Genomic DNA, 11,288 nt, shown 5'->3' on the forward strand with positions numbered 1-11,288 from the left:
CTTAATATTTACTATTGCTTGATCACCTTTAGTAAATGATTGAAACAATTAAGATTGCTGAAAATGATTATAATTATTGGACAAAAGTCTTGAATGGTGCAAGATTAATTTCTTTGATTTTAATTTTGTGAGGGTATAGACATATATCTTTGCCTTGCATAGTCTAATAGAATTGGTGCTTGATACGAAATTCTTCAAATTAAATTAACTTAGACATAAGTAGTTTAATTAGAGAGTTAAACCCATTTGATTTCGACAGAAACTTATGGACTTGATTAGTAAACTGCCAGTGTGCCACAACATTTTCATAGCGTTGCTTCCAGTAATTGAAAAACAGGGGGAATTAATTATCCTAGCTTACCATTTCATTATCAACTGATTTTCATATTGCATCCAATTAATTTAGATTTTAAATTCAGTTGTTAGTTATTTTTAGTTGCATATAAAAAAATCAACTTCCAATTTAATTTGAGTTTGGTTCTTTTATTTTTAATCATTTTGCTAAACTTTAATTTCACAATTTTAAGTTGAAAAACAATCCTTGTGGATACGATATTGGGTTCTTATCACCTTATTACTCGTTGACAGTGTACACTTGCACTTTGTCTCTATTTTGCACAACAAGTTTTTGGCACCGTTGCTGGGGATTGTTTAAAGTCATTTATTGTGAAATTAAGTATATCGCAATTTGGTTTAAATTTTTTTTTTTTTTTGCACTAACTTGGGTGATTCTCGTGCAATTTTAGGTTTATACTGTGTATGAACGAGAATCAAAACCCTGAACTACTTCCCATTGATCTAGAAATCGAGCGTACCTTTAGAAGAAGGCGAAGAATACAAAAGTCAAAAAGGGAAGTAGTAGTGATGGATGCTGAGCAAGGGGCTCAACAGGGAGCTGCCCAGAGCGCAGTAAATCTATCAGGAGTCGCTCATGATCCACCAGTAAATATAGCAGGAGTTGCTCCAGATCGAGTAGCTCAAGGGGGAGTGGCTGCCAACAATGGGATAAATACAATTATTGTGGCTGATGATAGAGACTGTGCTATCAGGCAATATTCTCTCCCCCTCTTCAATGAGCTTAATCCAGGCATCGTCAGACCAGAAATTCAGGCAGCCCAGTTTGAATTGGAGCCAGTCATATTCCAGATGCTTCAAACTGTGGGTCAGTTTAGTGGGATGCAAACAGAGGATCCTCACCCTCACCTTCGCTTGTTCATTGAAGTAAGTGACTCTTTCAAGCTGCTCGGAGTGACAGAGGATGCATTGAGACTAAAGTTGTTCCCATACTCCTTGAGAGACAGAGCCAGAGCTTGGTTGAACTCTTTGCCATCTGATTCTGTGAGTACTTGGCAAGAGTTGGCTGAGCGATTTTTGATGAAGTATTTTCCTCCCACTAAGAATGCGAAGCTCTGCAACGAGATTACTTCATTTCAGCAACTTGATGAAGAATCTTTATATGAGGCATGGGAGCAGTTTAAGGAGTTTTTGTGCAAATGCCCTCCTCATGGCATTCCTCATTGCATCCAGATGGAGACATTTTATAATGGTCTAAATGCCCACACTAGAATGTTGGTTGATGCTTCAACAAACGGGGCTCTTCTTACTAAGTCGTATAATGAGGCATATGAAATACTTGAGAGGATATCCAACAACAACTATCAGTGGCCCACTTCTAGATTGTCTACGGGTAGAAAGGTGGCTGGTATTCATGATGTAGATTCCATCACTTCTTTGGCAGCCCAAGTCTCCTCTATTTCTAATATGCACAAGACAATAAATATGGGAATGAATCAGTCTATGGGGAAGCCCGTGGGGACACAAATGGGGCCTATGGAGAACATTTCTTGTGTGTATTGTGGTGAGGGCCATACTTTTGACAACTGTCCTTCCAATCTAGCAGCTGTGTGTTACATGGGGAGCCAAAATAGGAATAGCCCTTATTCTAATTCCTACAACTCATCATGGAGGCAACATCCCAACTTCTCGTGGAGTAATCAAGGGGGCTAGCCCTAGCAATTCTTCTATGCCTCCAACACCAAATTTACAACCGGGTTTGTAACGCCCTACTTCCTTAGAGTCGTTGCTAAGTGAGTTTTAAAACGTGCTCTCAACTTGCTAATCGAGGTTTTACAACAAATAGTGTAATTAAGCCATAAGCAAAGGAAAAACATAAGAAATAATAATTTCCATAGAAAATCATAAAAGTTTTACATTTGGGATCCCAAAATATAGTTTAGAAATATTTACAACATATACATTAACTCAGGTCGACTAAACGACAAAATCTAATTTTATTTACAACCATCTCTCAAAATCCTCTGGCTGTGGCAGCCAGGCTAGCCCAACATGTACACGCTGCCTCACGCCTGCTACACTCATGGTTGGTTGGCCTTCTCTTTACCCTTACCTGCACCACAGAGCATCTGTGAGCCGAAGCCCAGCAAGAAAACCCACAAACAGATAACATATGCATCACATATAACAAGCATATAAACAGGCCACCAATGGGCTAAACACATACGGCCTAGCAGTCCCAGGCATTTACCAAGCCCTGGGTTCGCGGCCACGCCGTGAGGATATCTCAGGTATCCTTTTAGGGACTCGCCCTTGCAACTCGCACTCCACGTGTTCAACGCTGCTCTTGGCCCCTTGCCGTTCTCAGCCTTGCACTCAACGTGCCTAACGCCGTTCCCGGCCTACACCGTTCCCGGCTCTTGCCGAACATCCACATATAGTATTCATAACATAGCAAACAAATACAAAATTCTAGAAAATTCAGTTAAAGGGCTACGACCCGCAGTTCAAACACAATGGGCTGAACCCTGCATACCAGTTCAACTCAAACAAGGGGCTCAGCCCTGCATACAAGTTCTATGGGAACAGGGTTTTTCTTACCTGAGTCCCGAGCTCACCTTAGCACCGATATCCCGAGCACAGTCCTCTAACTTGAGCCTCGCTGAAACCCTAGCCACAACACATTAACAATATCCATCCATCAAGTTCTAATCCAATAAATAACTTTAAGCCATAACCCTAACCTCCGGAACCTTGAATTCTATCAATCCGGGTGATAAAATCCATCCCGAGCCCTAACCACTGAGTTCTCAAGCCTAAACACCCTTAAAAATGCAGATTAGCACTAAGAGCCACGACTAGCCTCAAAACAGAGGCTAGCACACCCCTGCAACACACACGAGCCGCGGCGCGCATGAACTCCTCGGCCACTCTCTGCCGCGTGCGCACATGGGCCGCGGTGCGCCCTTCCTAGGGCCACGGCCCTCACCTCAAAACCCAGAATTTCCATCTTCTTCCCTGCATTTTCCTCAAGCTAACTCACACAAAACTTATCTAACAAACCCAGATAATTACCACACACATTCTTGCTCAATATTCACATCGAAACCCCATTGAATCCTACTCCAAATCTCAACTAAAACACTTGAAACAGATCAAACTCAACCAACATGCAACTCCTACAAACCAGCAGCAAATTTAAGCATAATCCTATAATTAAAACTTACCACTTGCTGAATTCAATCCCTGAAGTTGATCCTCAATCCCCAAGCTCCAAGCTCCTAAGTTTCCTCAGCCCAATTCCTTGCTTAAGCTAGCTTACACCAAAATTCCCTTGAGTTGTTTCTTAGAGAAAGAAGGAGAGAGAGAAAGGAATGGTGAGAAGCTATCCTTAGTTCAGAAGAAAGGTGTAAGTCGGTTCCCAAAGCTTCTAATTAATTCCTCCTTTTTGTTTTATTCAACTTAAGTCTATATGGTTACCTCAAGGCTCGGGGTACAAAAACGTCCCCGAGGGCAAAATGGTAAATTTCCCCAATATTCCCTCCTAGACATTCTATCCTCAAATATATCTCCAAGTATTTATTTTCATGTCACGATAACCCCATAACACACCAAGAACCCAAACTACCCCTCAACTCGTCCCGAGTCGGAATCGCAACCCCGTTGTGACTCTCTGGCTATCTGCTCCCCAGGATTGTCTCGGATCGTGCTGCACAAACATATCACATATATATCGCATTTCTCACATTTATGCCCCCAATATCTAGACGGGGCCCACATGCACATTTAACTCAACTAAACATGTATAATTATCATACATTCACATAAATCCACATATAAGCATATTAAATCATTTATTGCCCTCCAGGCACCCTAATCAAGGCCCTAAGCCCAATTAGCAAATTCGGGTCGTTACAACTATCCCCTCCTTACAGAAATTTCGTCCTCGAAATTACCTGAACAACTCGGGGCACCGTTCACTCATCTCTGACTCAAGTTCCCACGTCGCCTCCTCAACCGTACTGTTTCTCCACAACACTTTCACCAAGGCGATGGTATTGCTCTGCAAGACTTTATCTTTTAGGTCAAGAATCTGAACCGACTTCTCCTTATAGGAAAAATCCTGATCAAGCTCCAGATTCTCAAAACTTAGAACATGCGTTGAATCTGACATATACTTCCGGAGCATGGATACATGGAAAACATCATGAACTCCTGATAGAGCTAGAGGCATCGCTAGGCTGTAAGCTACCTCTCCAACCCATTCTAGAATCTCGAAGGGGCCAACAAACCTAGGGCTCAACTTGCCTCGAACACCAAACTGTTTCACACCCCTCATGGGTGAAACCCTAAGGAACACATGATCACCAACCTGAAAATCCACACTCCTGCATTTCAGGTCTGAATAACTTTTCTGTCGACTCTGGGAGGCGAGCATACGCGCTCTAATCTTCTCAATCACCTCATTGGTCCTCAGAACCATCTCTGGACCCAGATATCTCCTCTCACCTGTCTCATCCCAATGAATAGGTGATCGACACTTCCTCCCATAAAGCATCTCGTACGGAGCCACACCAATGGTCGCTTGATAACTGTTGTTGTACGAGAAGTCGACCAAAGGGAGATACTTACTCCACGACCCCCCAAAATCAAGCACACAGGCTCGTAGCAGATCCTCCAATATCTGAATCGTCCTCTCAGACTGCCCATCCGTCTGAGGATGATAAGCGGTACTAAATCGTAACTGCGTGCCCATAGCCTTCTGTAGACTCTCCCAAAACTTGGAGGTGAAGGTGGGGTCTCTGTCGGATACTATCGGCCTCGGAGCCCCATGAAGTCGAACAGTCTCCTTCACATACAACTCAGCATACTGCTCCAGAGTATAAGTTGTCTTAACAGGAAAAAAGTGGGCGGACTTGGTATACCTATCCACAATCACCCACACCGAGTCATGGTGTCCCACAGTTCTCGGTAAGCCAACCACGGAGTCCATAGTAATATCTTCCCACTTCCATACTGGGATCCCCAGAGGCTGCAACAACCCTGCTGGCCTCTGGTGACTAGCCTTAACCTGCTGGCAAGTTAAGCACTTGGCCACATAATCAACCACATCCCTCTTCATGCCCGAACACCAATATAGAGCTCTCAAGTCCTGGTACATCTTCGTCGTACCCGGGTGCAAAGAATAGGGAGTGGTATGCGATTCATCTAAGATCTCCCGCCGAATATTTGAATCCGTCGGAACACATATCCGACCCTTGTACTTCAGTAACCCCATCTCCGAAATGGAAAAGTCCTTAGTCGCTCCGACTAAGGCACTCTCCTAATAACCTCACAGCTGGGAATATTTCCCCTACGCTTCCTTGATCCTCTCAAGGAGTGTGGACTGAAGAGTGATGTTGGCCAACTGACCAACCACCAACTCTATACATGCTCTGGTCATCTCCTCAGCTAACTTATCAGATATCTGCCTAGAACTGAAAAATTGTCCTGGGCCCTTCCGACTCAATGCATCAGCCACTACATTAGCCTTCCCAGGATGGTAAAGGATATCACAATCATAATCCTTAACTAATTCCAGCCACCGCCTCTGGCACATGTTCAAATCCTTCTAAGTAAAGAAATACTTTAGGCTCTTATGGTCGGTGTATATCTTGCACTTCTCACCATAAAGATAATGCTTCCAAATCTTAAGTGCAAACACCACCGCTGCCAACTCCAGGTCATGCGTAGGATATCTCTGCTCGTATTCCTTCAACTATCTCGATGCATAGGCTATCACTTTACCAGCTTGCATCAACACGCACCCTAAACCCTGCCTGGATGCATCACAATAGACCACAAACTTTTCATTCTCTGTCGGCAAGCTTAGCACTGGCACAGTAATTAGTCGCCGCTTCATTTCCTTAAAACTGTTCTCACACCTGTCCGTCCAGACATACCTTGTCTTCTTCTTTGTCAGTTCTGTCAATGGCATAGCTATCCTAGAGAACCGATCGACAAACTGCCGATAATACCCTGCTAAACCCAGAAAGCTTCTCACTTTAGGAACATTGCTCGATCTAGGCCAATCTCTGACCGCCTCAATCTTACTTGGGTCAACCAGAATCCCCTCCTTACTGACAATATGGCCCAAAAATGTAACTTGTGTCAACCAGAACTCACACTTACTGAACTTAGCATATAACTTATGCTCTCTCAACCGCTGTAAAACCAACCGCAGATGCTGGTCGTGCTCTGTCTCTGACTGGGAGTACACTAAGATGTCGTCGATGAATACAATCATAAACTTGTCCAAATAATCCTTGAAAACCTTATTCATCATGTCCATGAAGGCTGCTGGGGCATTGGTTAATCCAAAGGACATAACCAGGAATTCATAGTGTCCATACCTCGTTCGAAAAGCGGTCTTTGGTATGTCCTCCTCTTTAATCCTTAACTGATGGTAACCTGATCGGAGATCTATCTTGGAAAACACTATTCTTCCCTGCAGCTGATCAAATAAATCGTCGATCCTAGGCAGGGGATACTTGTTCTAAATGGTTAACTTGTTCAGCTCCCTATAATCAAGCACATCCTATGGGACCCATCCTTCTTCTTAACGAACAACATTGGAGCACCCCATGGCGAGAAACTCGGTCTGAAGAACCCCAAATCAAGTAACTCCTGCAACTGAATCTTCAACTCCTTCAACTCCGCCGGAGCCATTCTATAAGGTGTCCTACAAACTGGCTTTGCTCCTGGTACCAACTCTATAACAAAGTCAATCTCCCCCTGCGGCGGCAACCCTGGCAGATCCGCTGGGAACAAATCCGGAAACTCACACACCAATCTAGTCTCACCCGATCCAACCGACACTGCTCTAGAGGTATCGACAATGCTCGCTAGGAATCCTATGCAACCTTCCTGCATCAGGTCCCTAGCCTTTAAGGCTGAAATCATTGGTACACGCGGTCCACTAACTGACCCCACAAACACAAAGGGTACCTACCCTTATGGTTCAAAAGTCACCATTCTGTGCTTGCAGTCAATTGTTGCACCATACTTGGATAGCCAATCCATCCCCAAAATCATATCAAGATCATCCATCTCTAACTCAATCAGATCAACAGACAGCTCCCTACCATCTACCTCTACAGGCAATGCTCTAATCCACTTCCTAGAGACTATCAATTCTCCTGTTGGCAACAAGGTCTGAAATCCTCTAGCATACACACCACTAGGTCTACAAAGCTTATATATCACCCTAGTAGATACAAATGAATGAGTAGCCCCTGAATCAAACAATGTAGTATACAAAGAAGCAGCACTAGAGATCTGACCTATCACAACTGAGGGGTTAGCCTCCGCCTCAGTCCGTGTCAAAGTGAATACCCTGGCAGGAGCAAGACTGTCACTCTACTTCTGCTCCTCCTTCTTAACTTGAGGGCAATCCCTCTTCAGATGACTGGCACTTCCACAAACAAAGCAGGCCCTGATCCGGCACTCACCCTGGTGTCGACACCTGCACCGCAGACACATAGGAAAACTCCTCCAGTTTTCACTGCCACTCTGACGGCCAGTGGAAGCACCCCGTGCCCTCCTATCTAAACTAAGAGGAACAAAGGAATCTGGGGCCTTCCTCTTCTGCTCACTAGAACCACCACCACGACTAAACCAAACAGAAGGAGGCACTGTCCTCCTAGCATCGCGCCTAACAGCACTATCCTTCCAAATCTGATCTTCGGCCCTCTCAGCAGTAAGGGTCTTGTCCATAGCTTGGCCATAAGTAGTAGTCTCTGGATCCAAGGTAATATTCACATCACGGGCGATCATAACATTTAACCCCCGCATGAACCTATCCCTTCTTGCCACATCAGTTGGCACTAGATCTGGCACAAACTTTGCCAATCTATCAAAATTTATAGCATACTCTGTCACTGTCGATCGATTCTGAGTCAGGTTTATAAACTCATCAACCATCGCAGCTTGTACTGCCACAGTATAGTACTTCTCATTACACAAGTTTCTAAATTCCTCCCAGGTCATAACTGATACATCCCTTCTCTGAACCACCACGTCCCACCAAATGCAGGCATCCTCTCTAAACATGTAGCTAGCACAGGCTACCCTCTCATTCCCCTGAACTCTCATAAAATCCAGAATTGAGGCAATCATATTCATCCACTACTCTTCCCGTAGTGGGTCTGATCCACCCTTAAAGGTGGGAAGATGCTGCTTCCTGAACCTCTCATACAAAGGTTCCCACTTATTCTCCTCTGCGGACTGCACTGGCACTGGCGCTGCAACCTGCTGCACTGGCAGCCCAGTAACCTGAGGCGGGGCCTGCTACCTCAACTGTCACAACTCTTCCTCTGTTCGCTGTAGTCTTGCTTCCATCTCAGCAAACATCTCTTGCCAATTCTGTTGGGCAGGTGGAGGGTCCTGACCCCGGTTGTCATCCTCAGCCCTACTGCCGCGAAGTCTAACTGATTGACGAGGCATCTCAACAAATATGCCTGCAACCAACGACGCCGCTCATCAGGCATGATAACAACATCCAAAAACCACCTCCCAAACACATCAGTCATCCACAAACAACAACTCATTTAGCAAATAACACACAATGGGCCATGCCCTAGCATCATGCATATGTTAACTCATCCATCATGCTCTATATAACATAAGCAGGAAAACAGGGCATTCATACACTTATTAAAACATATAGCCAATCTTACCAACCAACCCTGAGTTAAGCTTGTCTCTGACAGCGTGTGTATATGTTCGGTCAATCTCCAGAACCAATAACCTTGGCTTGCTCTGATACCAAGTTGTAACGCCTTACTTCCTTAGAGCTGTTACTAAGTGAGTTTTAAAACGTGCTCTCAACTCGCTAATCGAGGTTTTAGAAAAAATAGTGTAATTAATCCATAAGCAAATGAAAAACTTAAGAAATAATAATTTCCATAGAAAATCATAAAAGTTTTACACTTGGGATCCCAAAATATAGTTTAGAAATATTTACAACATATACATTAACTCAGATCGACTAAACGAAAAAATCTAAGTTTATTTACAGCCATCTCTCAAAATCCTCTGGTAGTGATAGCCAGGCTGGCCCAACAGGTACACACTGCCTCACGCCTGCTACACTCATGGTTGGTTGGCCTTCTCTTTACCCTTACCTGCACCACAGAGCATCTGTGAGCCGAAGCCTAGCAAGAAAACCCACAAACAGATAACATATGCATCACATATAACAAACATATAAACAGGCCACCAATGGGCTAAACACATACGGCCTAGCAGTCCCAGGCATTTACCAAGCCCTGGGTTCGCGGCCACGCCGTGAGGATATCCCAGGTATCCTTTTAGGGACTCGCCTTTGCAACTCGCACTCCACGTGTTCAACGCTGCTCTTGGCCCCTTGCCGTTCTCAGCCTTGCACTCAACGTGCCTAACGCCGTTCCCGGCCTACACCGTTCCCGGCTCTTGCCGAACATCCACATATAGTATTCATAACATAGCAAACAAATACAAAATTCTAGAAAATTCAGTTAAAGGGCTACGCCCTGCAGTTCAAACACAATGGGCTGAACCCTGCATACCAGTTCTACTCTAACAAGGGGCTCAGCCTTGCATACAAGCTCTATGGGAACAGGGTTTTTCTTACCTGAGTCCCGAGCTCACCTTAGCACCGATATCCCAAGCACAGTCCTCTAACTTGAGCCTCGCCGAAACCCTAGCCACAACACATTAACAATATCCATCCATCAAGTTCTAATCCAATAAATAACTTTAAGCCATAACCCTAACCTCCGGAACCTTGAATTCTATCAATCCGGGTGATAAAATCCATCCCGAGCCCTAACCATTGAATTCCCAAGCCTAAATACCCTTAAAAATGCAGATTATGAACTCCTCGGCCGCGTGCGCACACGGGCCGCGGCACGCCCTTCCTAGGACCACGTCCCTCACCTCCAAACCCATAATTTCCACTTCTTCCCTGCATTTTCCTCAAGCTAACTCTCACAAAACTTATCTAAGAAACCCAGATAATTACCACACACATTCCTGCTCAATATTCACATCAAAACCCCATTGAATCCTACTCCAAAGCTCAACTAAAAACACTTAAAACAGATCAAACTCAACCAACATGCAACTCCTACAAGCCAGTAGCAAATTTAAGCATAATCCTATAATTAAAACTTACCCCTTGTTGAATTCAATCCCTGAAGTTGATCCTCAATCCACAAGCTCCAAGCTCCTAAGTTTCCTCAGCCCAATTCCTTGCTTAAGTTAGCTTACAACAAAATTCCCTTGAGTTGTTTCTTAGAGAAAGAAGGAGAGAGAGATAGGAATGGTGATAAGCTATCCTTAGTTCAGAAGAAAGGTGTAAGTCGGTTCCCAAAGCTTCTAATTAATTCCTCCTTTTTTTTTTATTCAGCGTAAGTCTATATGGTTACCTCAAGGCTCAGGGTACCCAAACGTCCCTGAGGGCAAAATGGTAAATTTCCCCAATATTCCCTCCTAGACATTCTATCCTGAAATATATCTCCAAGTATTTATTTTCATGTCCCGATAACCCCATAACACCTAGAACCCGAACTACCCCTCGACTCGCCCCAAGTCGGAATCTTAACCCTGTTGTGACTCTCTGGCTATCTGCTTCCCAGGACTGTCTCGGATCGTGCTGCACAGACATATCACATATATCGCATTTATCACATTTATGCCCCTAATATCCAGACGGGGCCCACATGCACATTTAACTCAACTAAACATGCATCATTATCATATATTCACATAAATCCACATATAAGCATATTAAATCATTTATTTCCCTCCAGGCACCCTAATCAAGGCCCTAAGACCGATTAGCAAATTCGGGTCGTTACAGGGTTATCCCCCACAAGCACCACAACAAAGGCCACAGCAACAAGCAATGTAATCTGGTACATGAAATAAATCTTTATTCAAAAGTTATCAATGACTGAGCTATTATGTTATGA

At 44.2% G+C, this 11,288-nt stretch overlaps 1 non-coding gene across 1 annotated transcript; it reads right to left on the reverse strand.

The window, feature by feature from the left end:
* Positions 1 to 1,404: 1,404 nt before the first annotated feature.
* LOC133807550 (small nucleolar RNA R71) lies at positions 1,405 to 1,511 on the reverse strand. Its single transcript, XR_009879456.1, has one exon. It is a non-coding gene; the product is annotated as a small nucleolar RNA R71 (small nucleolar RNA).
* Positions 1,512 to 11,288: the final 9,777 nt, after the last annotated feature.

The sequence above is a fragment of the Humulus lupulus genome, chromosome X, assembly GCF_963169125.1.
Source record: "Humulus lupulus chromosome X, drHumLupu1.1, whole genome shotgun sequence".
NCBI classification, from domain to species: domain Eukaryota; kingdom Viridiplantae; phylum Streptophyta; class Magnoliopsida; order Rosales; family Cannabaceae; genus Humulus; species Humulus lupulus.